Consider the following 16,554-nt stretch of genomic DNA (forward strand, 5'->3'; position numbering starts at 1 on the left):
AAAAAAAAAAAAAGTGCCCCCAAGAAACTCATTCCAGTTTGTGCAACACTTGTGTCAGGAATTTTTTCTTAAATTATTCTCAAAAACCTATTTTGCTGTGTAATTATGACATGATTTCATGTCTTCTGTTACTTTTATGGTAAATCTAAAGGATTCCTTGGAAAACTAGCTAATAATAAATTCAAGGTGTTCTTTTGGACCATTATACCAAAGTGTTAAACTGTGAAGACAGCTTCGTTTCTTTTCCTTCATGTTTTACAAGAAAAATTTAGCAGAAAATGCTCTTGGGAGATCAGATTTGTGTATTTTATTGTTCATAATGAGGATGATTTGAAATAAAAATTATATTATTTTTATTAGGCTTATAGCAGAGTTATAAACATCTCTAATCAAGTTTTTATGATAAACATGCTTTTCTTTTTTTTTAAGGTATTTTTCTCCATTTGTATTGTATGAGGAACAACATGTCTTAAGAGTTTCTAGAGTTTTTAAAATCAGGAGTCATTTCCCTATATCCTCTTTCCTCCTCTCTCTCAAAGCACTGATCTATTCTAAAATTTAGATCCTCAATTGAAAAGGAACTGACATAGATGTGAACAAAAGAGAGCTAATGTATTCCTTGAGGCATGTTTCATCAATCACCTAGTTACTTTAACTAGAGACCGAAAACTGAATCCTCCAGTGTTACATGCTATAGAAGATGCTTGACTTAGGAATATGGATAGTGTGTGCTACCGTTCATTTTTATATATGTTTTATCTCTCTTCTCTTGTTTCAATATGTGGCATATAATTTATACTAATTGCAGAGACAATCGAGATTTTGCCATTTTGCATTTCCTAGCATCATGGCAAGTCTTTTGTTGATGGTTATACATAGTTATGTGAAAATACATGTATATGAATCAATAATTTACCTTCAATGACAGTTATCTGTGTAATGTCTTTCTCTGATACGCCGTTGGTAGAACACAGTTTGGCAATGAGAAAGCAACAGTTGTTAGCGATTTTTGCATTCTTTTGGCAGAGCTGCAACAATTCTCCCACACTCTATCCAGTAGAGATATTAGATGGATAGCTGTACTGTCCTTGCATTTGAGATTTCTTCCTCTGTTTTTACTCTAAGTATTTATTTTCCATCAGCTTGTAACATTGTAACATTGATTGGTACAAGTAATGTATTATTCATGCCATTCTGGTTTCATTCCATTAGTGCTATGAGCATTAGTATTCAGTCTAAAGAGATATGATTATGTCAAGAGCCCTTTGGATCAGCTTGTCCTGTTTTGCATTTGTTTCACATTCATAGAAGAGACTTCTTTTGGACAGTAGATCTTTTTGTTTTGCTGCTGCAAATTGGAATGATATAAGAAGCTAATTTGAAGCTGATTTAAATGTAACCTCTCAAATAATTTTTTAGTTTACAAATAATCATTGTAGCAACTTTGGGACATTTGGAAATGTATAAGGAGGAAAACTAAATCATCTATAATTTCATCCACCTAGTCGCATGTTGATCAATGCTTTGTCTTATAGACTTTAAAAAAAAATTTATTTTAAAAAAGTCATATTCATATTGTATATACAGTTTTGAATATAAGTTTTCTTTAGCATTATCTGTAATAATATTTTGGGAAACGTGATTTTTGATGTATTTATAATAGTTCATTGTTTATCTTTTTCCAACAGTCTTCATTATTAAATATTTATATTTCGCCATGGTTTTATTTTTGTCAATAGTAATACATATCTTTGTTCATATATCGCTGATCATATCTCTGATTATTTCCTTAGGATAGATTTCTAGAAGTGAAATTATTGGGCCAAAGAATTCAAACATTTATAAAGCTCTTCATGCATATTGCCAAACAATTTTCCAAAGACACTGAACCACTGTCTCCTGTTTTGTCAAAAAATTACAATCTTTCTGTTTTAACTTATGTTGCTGTAGTCATTTTTGATGTAAGATTGTATATCTATGTCTTTTCAGAAATACATACATTAAAATAGACAAATTAGGACCTAATTAAAATGAGTCGATGGATGGCTTCCTAAAAACTGCCTGGCATTTTGGCGGGCCGTCTTATCCTAGCATGTAATTTTCTGGACTTAAATTGCTAGGTCCTGTAGCCAAGTGCATGAACAGAAATGTGGTGTAGATCTGAGCTGTCAGGTACCAGCAGTTCTGCTGGTCCGCTGTGGAAGGAGGAGAGCTGCCGTTCACTGCTTCATGAATGATAACTGAGATTCTGTTGTTTTACCTGTGTTTTAATCTAGTTCGTAGAACCATTTAGTGACATAGTTTTTTACTTATAAATATGTTAAAATTAGTAGAAAATCTAGGTAGTCTAATCAAACCAGGTTACAAATGAAACAGCATACCTGTTCATTTCCTCGTTGGATCTTAAGATAATGGAGTCTAAAATGTACAGTGATGGTCATGACATGAGACATGAATTTAAAGTAGCATTGTGGCTTTGACCTTATAAAATATGCAGAAAATTCTAAGTTCCAGGGAAATCTTTTAATTAGAGTGTTGTGACTCTGTTACTTTTTATTTTTAGCCTTCTCTCACGAGACATTTTAAGGAATATTAGTAAATCTCTTATCCTCTATAAAGACTATGTGAAATGAATCATGATTTCTATTCTGTCTAAGCTGGGGAAAGTGCTGTTTTTTGTTGCATTATAAAGTAACCCTAAAACTTGGGCATAACATAAATACTGCGTTTGGGGAAGGTCACTTTAGGTGCTCTTTCTACCTGAACATCTCTCTACAAGTCCTGAATTGGTAGATTTCTCATGGCTGGCGAAGGGAAGGAAGCACTGGGATTATCAAGATACTTGGAGTCATTTAAAAATTTTGTCTGTAACATGTACTGGCTCTATGACCTTTGTCAAGTTCTTAATACTTTCTAAGCCTAGGTTTTCTCATCTGTTAATGAAGGATGATGTTACCTAAAATATTTAAGAGAGTAATGAGTGAAATGCCCCATTCATAGAAGATCCATGTTCCTTTCTTGTCCTTATATGTAGAATAAATGGAAGGTTAGGGTTAGACCAAGGACTTTGTTGAAAGGAACCAAACCATTAAGCATGCATTATGCAGCACTCAGAAAAGTAATACCTTCAAAATGTCTTGGTCCTTCCTCTGCAACACAGATGCATCAATAGATACTGAATTAATTTCAAGCTTAGTATTTTGACAAAGTCCCGTGTTTGCAGCTGTTGGAACCAGTTTGCCTAATTTGCAGGAATCATAATCGTAAATATGTTATTCACAAAACAGCAGTACATGTTCATTATGGAGTCATATTTTCCATAAAAGTCATTAAATTGGTTCCAAGAGGAATTTAGTCTGTTCTTTTGTTACACTGTATTTTTGGTCCCTTCTGTTTCTGATGTGTGAAAACTTAAGTGCTCAGAATAATCGATATGGTTTGGCTGTTCATCACATAGAAGCAAGGGTACTGTGAAAGTTATCAAGGTATTATTTAGGGCCAGACGTAGCCCCAAGTCTTCACTTAGGAGAGGGGGCCTTAGGCCTTCTATGGCCTTCAGCCTTCCCTGTTTCTTTGGTATAGAGAGAGGTAACATATTTTTAGTCTTTTATGGAAAGTACTGTACAAGTACAATTTCAAGATGAGTCAGCCTCCTAACTTCAGTGAAGCTGGAGCCACTACAATTTGGAGCTACCTGATTTAAGCAAGAATTGTTGGTTTGCCATCACTTACTGTCTTCCTGCTACTTAACCCTTTCCTGAGTCCAAGAAATGTGGGAACTCCATAACAAAAAAATATGGCCACTGCTATTGCTATTGATGTGAACTTAGATCATGTTTTTGCATATATAAAATAGTGTATTTGAAGAAACATGGCAATTGATTAAAAATTTCCTTTTGTTACTATTAATGACTGGTGTAATAATCCTTGGACCAGAGAACCAACTTGGAATCATCTAACATCTAACTGCAGATTATTATTGCTCAGAGGGTTAGTTTCTTAAGGATTATATAATTGGCACTTGTAATTACATAACTTATAATCTCATAAACTCTCATACTAGAAATGATGAATAAAAACGTTTGGTTTTTAAAGTCTAAACCAAAGGCATTAGATCCACTGAAATGATTTAAGATCTATTCAAGTCTTGATCCACTGTTAACTCCCAATTTGCCATCACAGCTTTTTAGATCCACCTTGATTATAACATTATAATATTGATTATAACATTTCTGACATTGCATTGCAATCATTCGATTACACATTTGATTCGTTAATAAGGCTGTGATCTATTTAAGGGGATGGGGCCTGTCTTCTTCAGTGATATCTCTAACAGTTAGTTAGTGTCCCCGTTGTTAATAAATGCCAGATAAATGTTTTCCAAATTGTCATGAAATGACTTAAACGTGGAACACTATATAAAGCACTCAAGTTCTAAACCATTAGTAGTCCAAGATCATTTTCTTCTGACTTGTTACTGTGACATGATTTATTTAACAATATTTTGGTGGCGATATTTGAAGGTGAGTGAGGAAATTTTAACAGGTGATTCAAAATATCAGGAATTAGATAAGGAACAGCTTTTGAGTGTTGATTGGAGCAGCCTTCTGGAATTCTTTTCTGGTCATTACAGTCTTGTCCCTGCTTCAGGCCATCTGAAACATTTAATCCTTGTCTAGAGGGGTAATTAGAAAACACCTAATTGAACATCATTTTTGTGGAGGTAAATTGAGTTAGGATTAACTGGAACTTGTTCTTGGTATTACCCTCTTTCATGTTAAGAGTAAGGCTTTTTACAAGAGAAGAGAGAAACATTTTTATAACCTCAGGGTTGGGAAGGATTTCCTAAAGAAGCTCCGAAAAGCACAGCCAGTTCTTAAAAGATTGATAAATTTGACTACATTAAAATATAAAAGTTTCATACAGCAAAGGAAACTATACACAAAATTAAGACAATGTTTTGGATTCATTCCACCAACAAATGAAAATGTAAAGAACTTCATATAAATAAGGAAAACGAACCTAGTAGAAAAAGGAGCAATGTGAAGAAAACTCCAAAAGAGAAAATATAGGTAGCCAAAAAACATTTAAAAATATGCTTAGCCTTGGCAGTAATGAAAGAAATGTAAATTAAAGCCACAGTGAAACTCCATTTCACACATATCAAACCGAAAAAATTTAAAAAATCTGGTAGGATGAAGTGTTGGCAAGTATATGGAGCCATGAGAACTTCCTGTACAGTACTAGTAGGAATACAAATTGGTACAATATTTGGAGAGCACTTAAAATGAAGTAACTAGGGCTACATATGTCAACGTTTAAAACTATCCCAAAAATACAATGTTGACAAAGAATGCAGAAGAATGGTGTGATGTTACAGTTTAACAACATGCAGAACAATCATACATATTAGGGATGCATGTGTAGTAAAGGTCTACGGCCATGCTGTGCAGGGTACTGGTGACCTCCAGGGGAAGAGAAAGGGTAATGTGATAGCAGCAAGGCCCAGAGGGGCTTTGGCTCTATCTAAAATGTTTAATTTCTTAAAATCTCACAAATATGGGACAACGTAAGACTAATAAATGCTGGGTGTTCGCTCTTTTGTTTTCTATACCACCTTGTGTGTTTTACCTACTTCATACTAAAAGGAAAGGATGAAAAAACGCAGTGGAGAATGAATTCTCTGAGGGAAGGTCAGGGAGAGGTCTCTGGAACAGGTGACCTTTAAGCTGGTGTTGAAAAGTACAGTGTGTAGAAGGGCACAGGGTTACGAAATAGCATTTTGTGTTCAGGGACCTATATGCAGTTTGTTATTTCTGCAGTTCTGAGACTGGGGTGTAGATGGAATGAGAACACAGGAAGGTGCTTAGAGGTGAGCCTAGAGGATGATCAGGGCTCAGATCCTATAGGAGGATATTCATTTCCCAAAGCAGGTACATTTTCTTATGCACTGCTATTCTCTACTGCAGTTGAGATAGTCAGTTCATTGTGTTATGATGACTACAGCTCCTGAAAAAGGCTCTGATGACCTTAGTTCATAGCATTTGGTATGTGCTCACAGGATTTTGAGTGCTCTACCGGTGCTTTGGTAGGTGGGCAACCAAGAACGAAAACAGCTTTCTGGCTTTGAGCTGATATACAAACAGCCAGGTACCTGTACTGTTGAGCTGGCTTTATGGTCCACCAGCCCTAAAGCCTGGGACCAGCTCAGGTCTGAGGGACATGCTAGGTGTGGCCCCACTTTCCTTCCCTGCGCCAGCTGGGGGCAGTTTCACCTTCTGTTACTGCTGCCACGCGGCTGTGTTGTTCACATTTTTGTACTCCTCTCTTTGGGTACATTTGTGTGTTTGCGAGAACTTTCTCTCGCAGTGCTCCGGAGCAGCGTTTTGATTTTTGAGCAGCTGCCTGTGCGAGCTCTGTGTTCTGCTCTTATCAGATGGATTTATCTGAGTATCAAAGAATGTCCTTTTACAGTATGAAATTTGGCAAAAATGCTCTTTTCTGTGCCACCCATGATTTTATAGATTTCCATGTTTTCTTTCCCACTTTTCACTATTCCAGACTGAAACATTCCTGTCTCCATAAGGTTAACACTTCTTAAAGGAGCACCTTCCTCTTTAATCTTTTGTGATATCTATCTCAGGGCACAAGAAACTGGCCGTGAGATGGGCCGAGTAGATGAAGTCAGCCTTAGTGGCTAGGTTTTCCATGACGTGCTTATCTGGAGCAGTACACGGTACACCGGGGGAAATCTGATACCAAGTCAGAAAATGTTTTCTGGTGGCATCGTGCAAAATGCTTTGGAGTTTAGGACTGTCAGTTTTCTAGCTAGGTAACCTTGGAAAAGACTCTTAGTATCTCTGACCCATAGGTCATATTTTGAAGGATGGAAATAATAAAATGTCTCATAGAGTTGTGTAGTTTAATTTATTGTAAAATGCATTGTAAATTATGCAGTACCATACAAATATGAGATATTAGTGTCATCAATATTTTTCTTAATGATGTCTAATATTTTTCTGGCCTTTTTGGCTTCATCAATACATGATGCCACTGTGCTCGTAGCTCGACATAGAGTAACTTTCATCCCTATTTTCCTAGTAACCTTCGTTTGGTAAAGAAAGGGTGGATTTTTGGTCTACAGATAAATTATAGCTAGGGGGCATTCTTTTTAACACAGGTTACCCGTGTTGCCTAATCGAGAAGTGTTACCTTTCATGTTAGTACATCTTTTGTTCAAATAGGCTATATGTTAGACCAGTAGATCGAAAAGCAGACTTCTCTTTATAAGAGCCAGAGACATAGATGAAATCCGAATAATAAAAACACATTAGCAGCATTCAAGGACCTTTGGAATGATATATCTGAATACGACAGTGATATAACTCATAATTTAATAAGTGGACATGATCCGTAGGAGGGAGGGGGAAAGAGAGTGAGAGAACTTTCTAGTTCTAGGTTGATGGAAATGGTGTATGTCTTGAGCGTATGTTTGTTCAAACTCACTGAATTGAATACTTAAATTTGTGCATTTTCTGCATATAATCATGCTTCAACAAATAGTAAAAGCAGAAAAATGTTTAAATGGAAAAATGACTAGGTAAGAAAGCAATAATCAAGTGGATACATGTTATCCTAGTATAAATAGAACATCTAATTGTGATGGAAAACAAAGAGAAAAAATTATCAAAATAGGCTGAAGCGGAGTGAATCCAGGAGCGCCCCCTGCGTAGTGGGTTCTCAAGCAGGGCTTCGAGAAGAGGATGAACTGGAGGTTGCTGGAAAGAAGAGAAAGGTCCTTTGAATCCTGGAAACCTGTGTGTGCAAGAGCCTGTAGGGAGCAGGGCGCAAACTAAGGTGGGATGGCAGATTAATTTTCAAATAATTTATGAGGGAGTAGCAATGCTTTAATGTATCTATTCATAAAATGAGAATCCCAGTAACAGTTTGTGGAAACGTAATACAATAATTAGTCACTTAATGATATTTTGGATTACTACTACGTAATGTATGTGTATTTCTTTAGCATGCTCTTTTTGAGATTTTGAGTATTCTGAAGCTTGAGCACACTTATTTTTGCATTTATATCTCTAATATCTCTGTTATACCAGGAGGTTGGTATCCACATGGTTATCATCCCTTTTAATTGCAACTAACGTGCCCTGTGATGACTTTCGTTTCATGTCATTACCTTTTGATTTGTTTTGTTTCCTAAGAATCCATTATGAGGACTTCAGTCTACCTTTCGTAGAGCTAAAAAGTTTAAGATGTGTTAAAGGAATTCCTTTTATAGGTTACCTCAATTCAACCCCTAAAAATTGCCCATCAATTATAGGAATGTTTTCAACCATCCCTGGCATAGACTTCTAAGAAATTTCCATAGTTAGTCAGTTTGACAGTTGAATCGAATCCATGAACTCTTGGTCTAAAAGCTCTTGATACTAATTATTGTATTATGTTTGTCAAAGAACAGGAAAGAGATTAAGATAACAACAGTTTGCATAATTCAAGCTGTAATATAAAGCATAGAAAAAGAGCAGTGTGGTTTGTGGTATGTAAGCTATACGTAGAATACAAGTATGAACTTTTTAAATGTAAATGTTCTCAGGAAAATATCAGTGGCGTGTATTTAAAGTACTTTGGAGACGGTTCACCAAATTATTATATTTGTGGTGGAATTGGAGTGAAAATTGATAATTTTAGAAAGTTTTTAAAATACAAACTGAGGGATTACAATTGATTAAAATGGAAGCAGGTCCATTTTTATCCGAAAAAGTATTACTGTCTTTTGGTTGGGAAGGAAAAGGTAATTAGCACCTCGCAAATCAATAGGAATGAAGGGAAGCTCCACTTTAAATACACCAAATTTAAGGATTATTGTTCCTCACAGTTAACCCTGGTCAGAGTTATAAGCTACTTTCGCCTGGATTTGTCCTTGTCCAATCTTCACACTTTGTAAGTATAGGGAGAAAAAATATTCCTAAGAAATAGTTTTGAAACTGTGAAAGTCTGTTGGAAACATAAAGCATTTTTGGCATCTTACATGTCACGTGTGAAAAGTTAATGAAATTGATTTTTACGACTAGCTAATGGAATTGGTCTCATTATTCTACTGTCGCACCTTATGTGTGGGTAGATCATCTACTCATTTTTTTTTAGGCAAGGCAACCCTTGGTTGACCTCACAGATTGCAAAGACCATGTCAACTTATAATCCCTTATTATTTATTTTATTTTTTATGCCTACAGCACCTCGTCTTCCTAGGTGGTCTCCCATCCAAGTACTAACCAAGCCCGACCCTGCTTAGCTTCTGAGATCACATGGGATCGAGCTTGTTCAGGGTGGCATGGCCGTAGACCATCTAATCATTTGTGTGTGTGTGTGTGTGTGTGAAAAATTATGACTTTTGTGGTTGGACTGGCAATATTATTAAGAATTTATGAATTGGAGACTGATTTTGATAAAATCGACTTTGTCTTAAGCCACATGCCTTAACAACCAAACCTTTTAGTCTGTATCTGTTCACTAGAATTCCTTGATTTGGGTTTGAAAAAAAATGGAGATAGGAAAAGAGACTTGCTGGTCATTATGTCTGCTAGTTCATAAAAGGAAATATGGAAAATTTCATCCCTGCATCTTCTGAAGCTTGGCTAATGAAGGACTAGTTTTGTCACAGGGATTCTCTTAAAATCAGATAACCTGTCTTCCATGCCCCTCACTGTCACTCCGGGATTGTGAACATTATCCTTTTCTGTGGACTACATGCTTTAAATGTTGTTTGTCTACAAGGACATTATATCATTATAGAACATATTTTTATTAATACCACATAGAATCTACATATAAAAGTTTCTGATTAATGTAAAATAATCTTTATTGCTACAAAGAGACTTAACATTTTACTATACTTCGGAAGCCATATTATACATAAAAACGCATGTTCCATCATTTAAAAAAATACTGAAAATAACTTAATTCTCCAATTTGACCTGTAAGGATATTGGAGCCACTTTTTATAGTTTCGTTAGCAAGTATTGATGTATAATCAAGCCAAAATTGGGTACATATGACACCAGGCCCTATGTGAACATGGATTATAACTTTTTCAAAGTGTCATTACTTGAGACAAGTTTAGGGCAAGGAAGTGAATACCTGAGAAAAGAAATCAGCAGATGTTTATGAGTTACCAAAACAAAGAGTTCAAACTGTGCTCACCACTAGTAGAAGCATTTAAAAAATTAGAGAAGGTGTTTGAATTGATGAGCTGTTTGAATTGGTCCTCTGACCTCTGAAATGACCTTTCCCATTACCTCCTCAGGTTTGAAAGATAATTACTGTCCTCTTCTTTCCCCCCTAAGGCAACGCTGGCCAGAATTTCACCCTTTCCTTTTGAAGGGTGATTCCCTGGTGCAGTGTAGTGGGTCAGGATATGACCTTGCACATCTGCATTTCACTAGGACCACCAAACAGAGATGGCCACCACTGTCGCTGGCTTTGGATGGGGGTTTGGGGAGGTACCTCCCCCCATCCAAACCAGTCTGTACCTTGATAAGTTCTACCAGCAGGAGGATCATTCTCTTCTGCCCTAAGACTGTTTTTTTTTTTTTTAATTGTCAGTTTTGGAGAACAATAACTATTATTCAAGGAGATAAAAATAAGTTAGTCGAAAGTAGTCTAATATGATAGTTATTTCTTATGCTATAGATTATTTAAAGTTTCTCCTATTTTTCAACATGTTTACATATCGTCTTATCTTCATAATACTTCTGGAGTTGCAGTAGTGAGCAGTTTAATCGGGTCATATAAATTTCTTGTACACTGCTAAGGACTTTAATTGGAAATATAATAAATCCTTTAAGTAAGGACTAGTCATTATAGCAAGCTGATTGCAACAGCTAAATGTTCACATTAAACTAAAGTGAGATATAAACACTCCTTTGTAACTTCCATGTCATGATAACACACAGATGTCTTGGCTCCAAGAACACGTGTATTAACGTGTTGGATTTATGCCAGGGTTGAGACTTAGTGATCTTAAGTAAGAGCCGAGAACATCGCATGATGGGAGGTCAAGCCAACTCTTTTTTATTACGAGAATTCTCGTTCATGCTTTGGGCTCTGTCCCTGGTGAAGAGTCAATGCCCAGTACAGTCTATTCTCCTTCACTATACTTTAAGATTTCTTACAACTAAAGATAAAGCCTTATCAGTACATGAAGACGTTAAGATATAAGTTGAAAATCTTGCGGAAGACTCTTACTTTAGGGCAAGTAGTGGCTGGTTTAGTTGCTTCAAGAACTGTTGGATTTTCCACAGTATTTAGTTACCTGGGGGAAGCCGAGAGTGTACATTGCGTCTTGCTCTGTGTTTAAAGAAATCGTGTGCATGTTGGAGAGAAGTGAGTGGAGGAGGGAGAGGAAGAGGAGGAGCAAGGCTGCATGCTAGGTCAGAGCCCAGGTCAGATTTTGAATTTCGATGAGTCTGTTCTCTGTTGGAAATGAATCCATGTAAGGACCCCTCCCTGTAGGGGGAGGATGAGCCTGGACTTCAGGGGCGGAAAGCACTGACGGACATGTTTCTAGATGCAAATGCCAGTGGAGGTTGAACTGTGCTGGCCTTTCTATGAGAACTGTTACTATTTCCGTTAGTGCTCTGATTACAGAATTGCATGTTTTGAGTGGTCTTCCCATAATCCCTCCCCGCCCCCTGCCATCAGCACTGTTATTTTCAGTAAGCGTTTTCGCAGAATGGGCAATTTTGTAGAAACACATGTATTGCGTTTTTATCAAAACTGCTGGTATTCCATAGTATCTACTCAGTAAATTACTTGCATGTTGGTGTATAAAGTTAAATTTTGTCATAAGACCTTTGTGATCTGATTGAGAAGCTGGGACGTAAAAAATTTATGCTGTTATCATTGGAATATTCTTTGTTTATTAAATTGCTCATCACTTTGTTGAAACTATTTTCACTTATCTAAATGGTATTAATATATTTGTGAAGCAGGTAATGCATAATTGCATTATTATTCTTTCAAATAACATATTAAGACCTAAAACCTCAAATTTAAATTTATTTGACGTGAGAGGGGGCACTACCAGCGTATGGTTGTTTGAGATTAAAACAGCAGCAACAACAAAGCAACAACTTTTATCATAGAGACAGAGTTGCAATACTTTGACGGGGCAAAGGGGGTCAAATATGTGGTGACAGAAAGAAATCTAACTATGGGAGGTGAACACACAGTGTAAATATATATATATGCCTTGCTGTTTAAGTGCACAGATAAAGCTTATTGGATTTCGTTAACCAATGTCAACATAAAAAATTAAATTAAATTAAATTAAAAAAAAATTGAAATACTTCGTACGTGAATAACAGAGGCCCTAAAAGTTATTCTGTGTGCAGTATTGTAAGCAAAGAGAATAACTTACATGAACCAAAAGTTCCTATGTTCCTATATGTAATATCAGGGTCCAATTTTGAGTCCACAGAATTGGTTAATATCTTGATATTAAATGTTAAATTAATATTTAGGTATTAACTAATTAGTTATTAATATGATTAATGTTAATAATAAAATTAAATGTTAAAGCTATTATCTTGAAAGACCTCAAAATTCCTTTACAGTGTTAAGTATAATAACTGTCATCATATCTGAAACCAGGCAAATGTTAGGTATCGATCGGATACTTGTTCAGGACCATGATCATATTTGAGAAACAGCTGGGTTTTCTTAGAAACCAAGTGTTTGGTCAAGAAAAAGCAGCAAACGATTAAATGAGAGAGTGTCTCGGTTTCTGCTGTCTTCATTGTCCGTATGTATTTCTTTTATTCCATCAAAAAGACGATAGCACAGTTTTCAGCATCAGCCGCTTCCTCCTGTGTTACTGGGGTGAGTGGGGAGCAGCGCCAGCAAGGAAACTTGGATCGCTTGCCTTCCCGTTCCCCTGCTGAGAAGTGCACTGGTCCCCAGATAGGATCTGGTGTTGAGCGTATCAGAGGGCGTCCAGCTGGCATCTGGACAGGGCCTGAACATGTGGAGAACAGATTTAGTCTGCTGACTGTGAGGCTCATTTCACCCTACACTAGGCCAGAGGTGGCAAGCCTTGCTATCGAGAGAAGATCGCTTACTAGTTTAGGGAGGGAAAAATAAGAGAGGCCAAACATGGGCGGTAAGAAACAATGAGCATAGGAGATAAACAAAGGAGCATGTCACAGTATCAGAGTTTCAGATCGAACCAAAGAAGCATCCGTCCAAAGACCATGCAAGTAATTTTAGGATTGTGTTTCTTACACATTATTCTGGAGGAAGAACCAGAAAAACAGAGATTGCTAAAGACGGGCAGAGGAGGCCGAGCAGAGTATCCCACTTCATGGCCGCTGGCAGTCCTCTCCTGTCACTGCCAGGCCAGATGGCCACAGACTGGCACTGGAACCAGAGGCCTGGGATTCGCAGTTAATTACTGAAGCTGCAGGCAGGCAGTCGCAGCGGACACCTCGCAAAGAAACGGACTTCCAGGGCAGGTAGTCCTGTCAGACACGGTATTTCAGAGGACGAATCTAACTGCAATTAGCATTTGCAATACTTTATACATTAAATTCTAATAATAAATAAAAATCTTCATTTTCAGTAGTCATGACTTGAATTGACTTTGAGTATTGTTCTAACATTAAAAAAGTTTGCATATAGATAATTTAGATTTGTTTTGGATGCTTATTAGGTTGGTTATGTTTCCAAAACGACTTTCCCCATAAGTATGTTCCTTAATTTGCTCCTGGATCTATTTGTTGTTGTTTTACAGAAATTTACCGTTGATCTGTTCAATATTTTCTTGATGTCTGTGGAACGATTAGGTTGGTGATCTGAGATGGCTGCTATTGGGTCATGTGTCTACTAGAGAACTGTGATTTTTAAATCAGTGCTGACTTTGGATAGCTTTTGCTCCAAGTACAGTAAATACATTATTTTGGGGAGTTTCTAAAAAAATTTAAATAATCATAGCTGATTTTAATGAAGAAGTAAAGGCGGATATACGTTGTTCAGGGATTTCAGGCTGTTTGCGTGGTATCTAGCATCCCTTTTCTTATTAGTAGAGCTCCAGTTTTATTTGGGTAAAGGAGGGGGTGGACATAGTTTAATTGGTACCTAGTTAAAAAAAAAAAACAACTCCATTTTCTAGGCTCCCTTTCAGCGTAGAGCGGACGCGTTCCACGGTTCTGGCCAGCGAGCTGGAAGTGGAAGGCCTCGTGCCTTCTTCGATGTTCCATCCCTCTGATTCCTGGCTGCCAGATTTCTGGCCTCTGTTGGCCCTGATAGCTGCAGTGTTGCCCATCACATGGGAAAACAGGGACTTGCCCTGATGGGTGTGTGTGCTAGTGCCAGACTATCCTTTGGCCCCCAAATGCCCTTACCTCAGCTTTGCTCAGACCTCCAGATACGTCCCCAGCTCAGGCCTCTCTCCCTCCTTTGTTCTATAGCCTTTCTGGTGTCCTACACACATTCTCTTGGGCTGGAGTTGGTCTTTCAGATTGAGATGTGGTCCATTTTTCTGGATGCATTCCCTTTTTCTTGGCCATTTTCCACTTCAGGGACTCTGTGTGTAGTCTCTCATCGCGGTCGACAGGGCAGGATGGGTTAGAGGTTCAGAACAGTGGCTCTAGAATATGACAGACCTGGATTTGAATACTGGGAGCTACTAAATGTTCCCCAGTTTCCTGCGCTAGATGATGAGGATGATAGTACATATCTCATGATACTGTTGTAAGGATTAAATGAAGTAATACTTGTAAGGCATTTGGCCCAAAGCCTGAGCATGTAGCAAGTACTCAGTAAAGTTGAAATGATTTTATATGATAATGATGATTATTGTAAACAGAAAACAAACAGTGAATAGAGTAATTTCTTCTAAAGAGTAGGGACCTAAGACAGTCTGATCATACGGTATCAGAACTGGTGCCAAATCCGCGAGCCTAAGAGCCTGTGGGGCAGGACCCGCGTCGGTCTCGTTCACTGCTGCTTCCCTGTATCTGACACAGAGCTTGGCAAAGAGCACCATTTAGTGAACATTTAATTTACATCAGTCCCTTTGAAGTGCCTTATGTATATTAACTCATTTCCTTCCGTAGAACAGTGGGGTTGGTAGTATTATTACCCCCATTTTGGAGATAAATTCAAGTCTAGAGGATTTAAGTAATTAGCCGCAGGTCACATATCTCACCTGGCCGAGTAGGATACCAGTAGTCTGGATCCAGAGTTGCACTGCCTTCCAATGAATATTCATTAGATGCATGAGGGAAGGAGAGGAGGGAGAAAAGATACAAAAAATCCTGTATCTTGACTCTTTGTATTCAAGGTCTTTTGTAGTCGTTGCATGTAGAACTGGGCTTTGCCACTACTTTAGAAAGTGGTGTCAGCCCTGAAAGATGGCTTTGGGGAGAACCATGATGCACTGTTTGTTCCCTGGGGCTTCTGTAAGGTCAGCAGTCAAGGAGCGTGAACATGAATTACCACCCTCAGCAAATAGATCGCTAACAAAACAGTGCCGGCTACAGATAGTGTCCAATATATGGGCAGACTGGCCTTCTAAAACGTGGAATTTCTCTGTAATAAATACCTGAGTCACCCAGTAGAGTAGCTGGATTAGTTCTGGGGCCTATATCCTGGGAGAGGCGTTGGGGGCTGGGTGGAGAGAGGTCTCAATGATGGGATGCCAGCATGGAGGGCTGAGAATGGCCTCAAGTTTTACTATTTTTGAGAAATGTACTATTTTTGAAAAATTCCTACAGTTTAAATAAGATTTTGTTCCATCAGAGAACGTAGCACGTGTTTGTGTCAGAGTGCGAAGATATTTTTCAGGACATGTTTCTCCATACGTAATCTAGAAATAAAAGTAAGCAGCCCGACAAATTGAATTCGTTATGCCCGTCTCCTTTTTACCACAGGAGTTAAGAAAACAAATTGTATCATGTTTGGCCAATAATAGAAGTCGTGCTTTCTTAAACACTAGTTTATGGAATTGAGTTTATTTCCAAGTTTCCATCTGCACAGTAACACTGTCTTTCTGAAGCTCAGCTCTTCTTCTCCCTCACTAAGAACCACAGCCCTTTGAACAATCAAAATAATGTTCACAAAGCCCTTGCACTTTATTCAGAGGAGAGCCTGGTCCACCTTCACTTTGCCGTAACTGCTGTCTGACCTGGGCACAGTTACCCAGCCTACTGATGCTTCGGTGTTCTCCTTCTCTAGTGCGGATGCTCTCACCCTTATGAGGTTGTTTGGGGATTAAGTGACATAGTGGACACAAAACTCTGAATATAATGCATGGAGCGTACTAAGTGCTCAGTAAATGGTATTTATTATTACTAAAAATAATATGTTCTTAATGTTTCATGTGTTTCAAAAGCCACAGTGGAATAAATTAATAAGTTATGAAGTAAGAGGGTTATTATAGGAAGACATTATAGCATCAGTGGTAACAACTGATTGTGTCATAGGAAGAAAAGACGGAAACTATAAAATTAGTTACAAGAACAATTGTGCATAGTTATAACC

The 16,554-nt window shown here is 37.6% G+C and overlaps 1 protein-coding gene and 1 pseudogene across 8 annotated transcripts in view; one reads left to right on the forward strand and one right to left on the reverse strand.

The window, feature by feature from the left end:
• BBS9 (Bardet-Biedl syndrome 9) overlaps positions 1-16,554 on the forward strand; it is a 417,354-nt gene that overhangs the window by 212,613 nt on the left and 188,187 nt on the right. The window lies entirely within an intron of this gene.
• Positions 9,240-9,358, reverse strand: LOC112479771 (annotated as a pseudogene).

This window comes from Pteropus alecto, unplaced genomic scaffold (assembly GCF_000325575.1).
Source record: "Pteropus alecto unplaced genomic scaffold, ASM32557v1 scaffold21, whole genome shotgun sequence".
Lineage (NCBI taxonomy): Eukaryota > Metazoa > Chordata > Mammalia > Chiroptera > Pteropodidae > Pteropus > Pteropus alecto.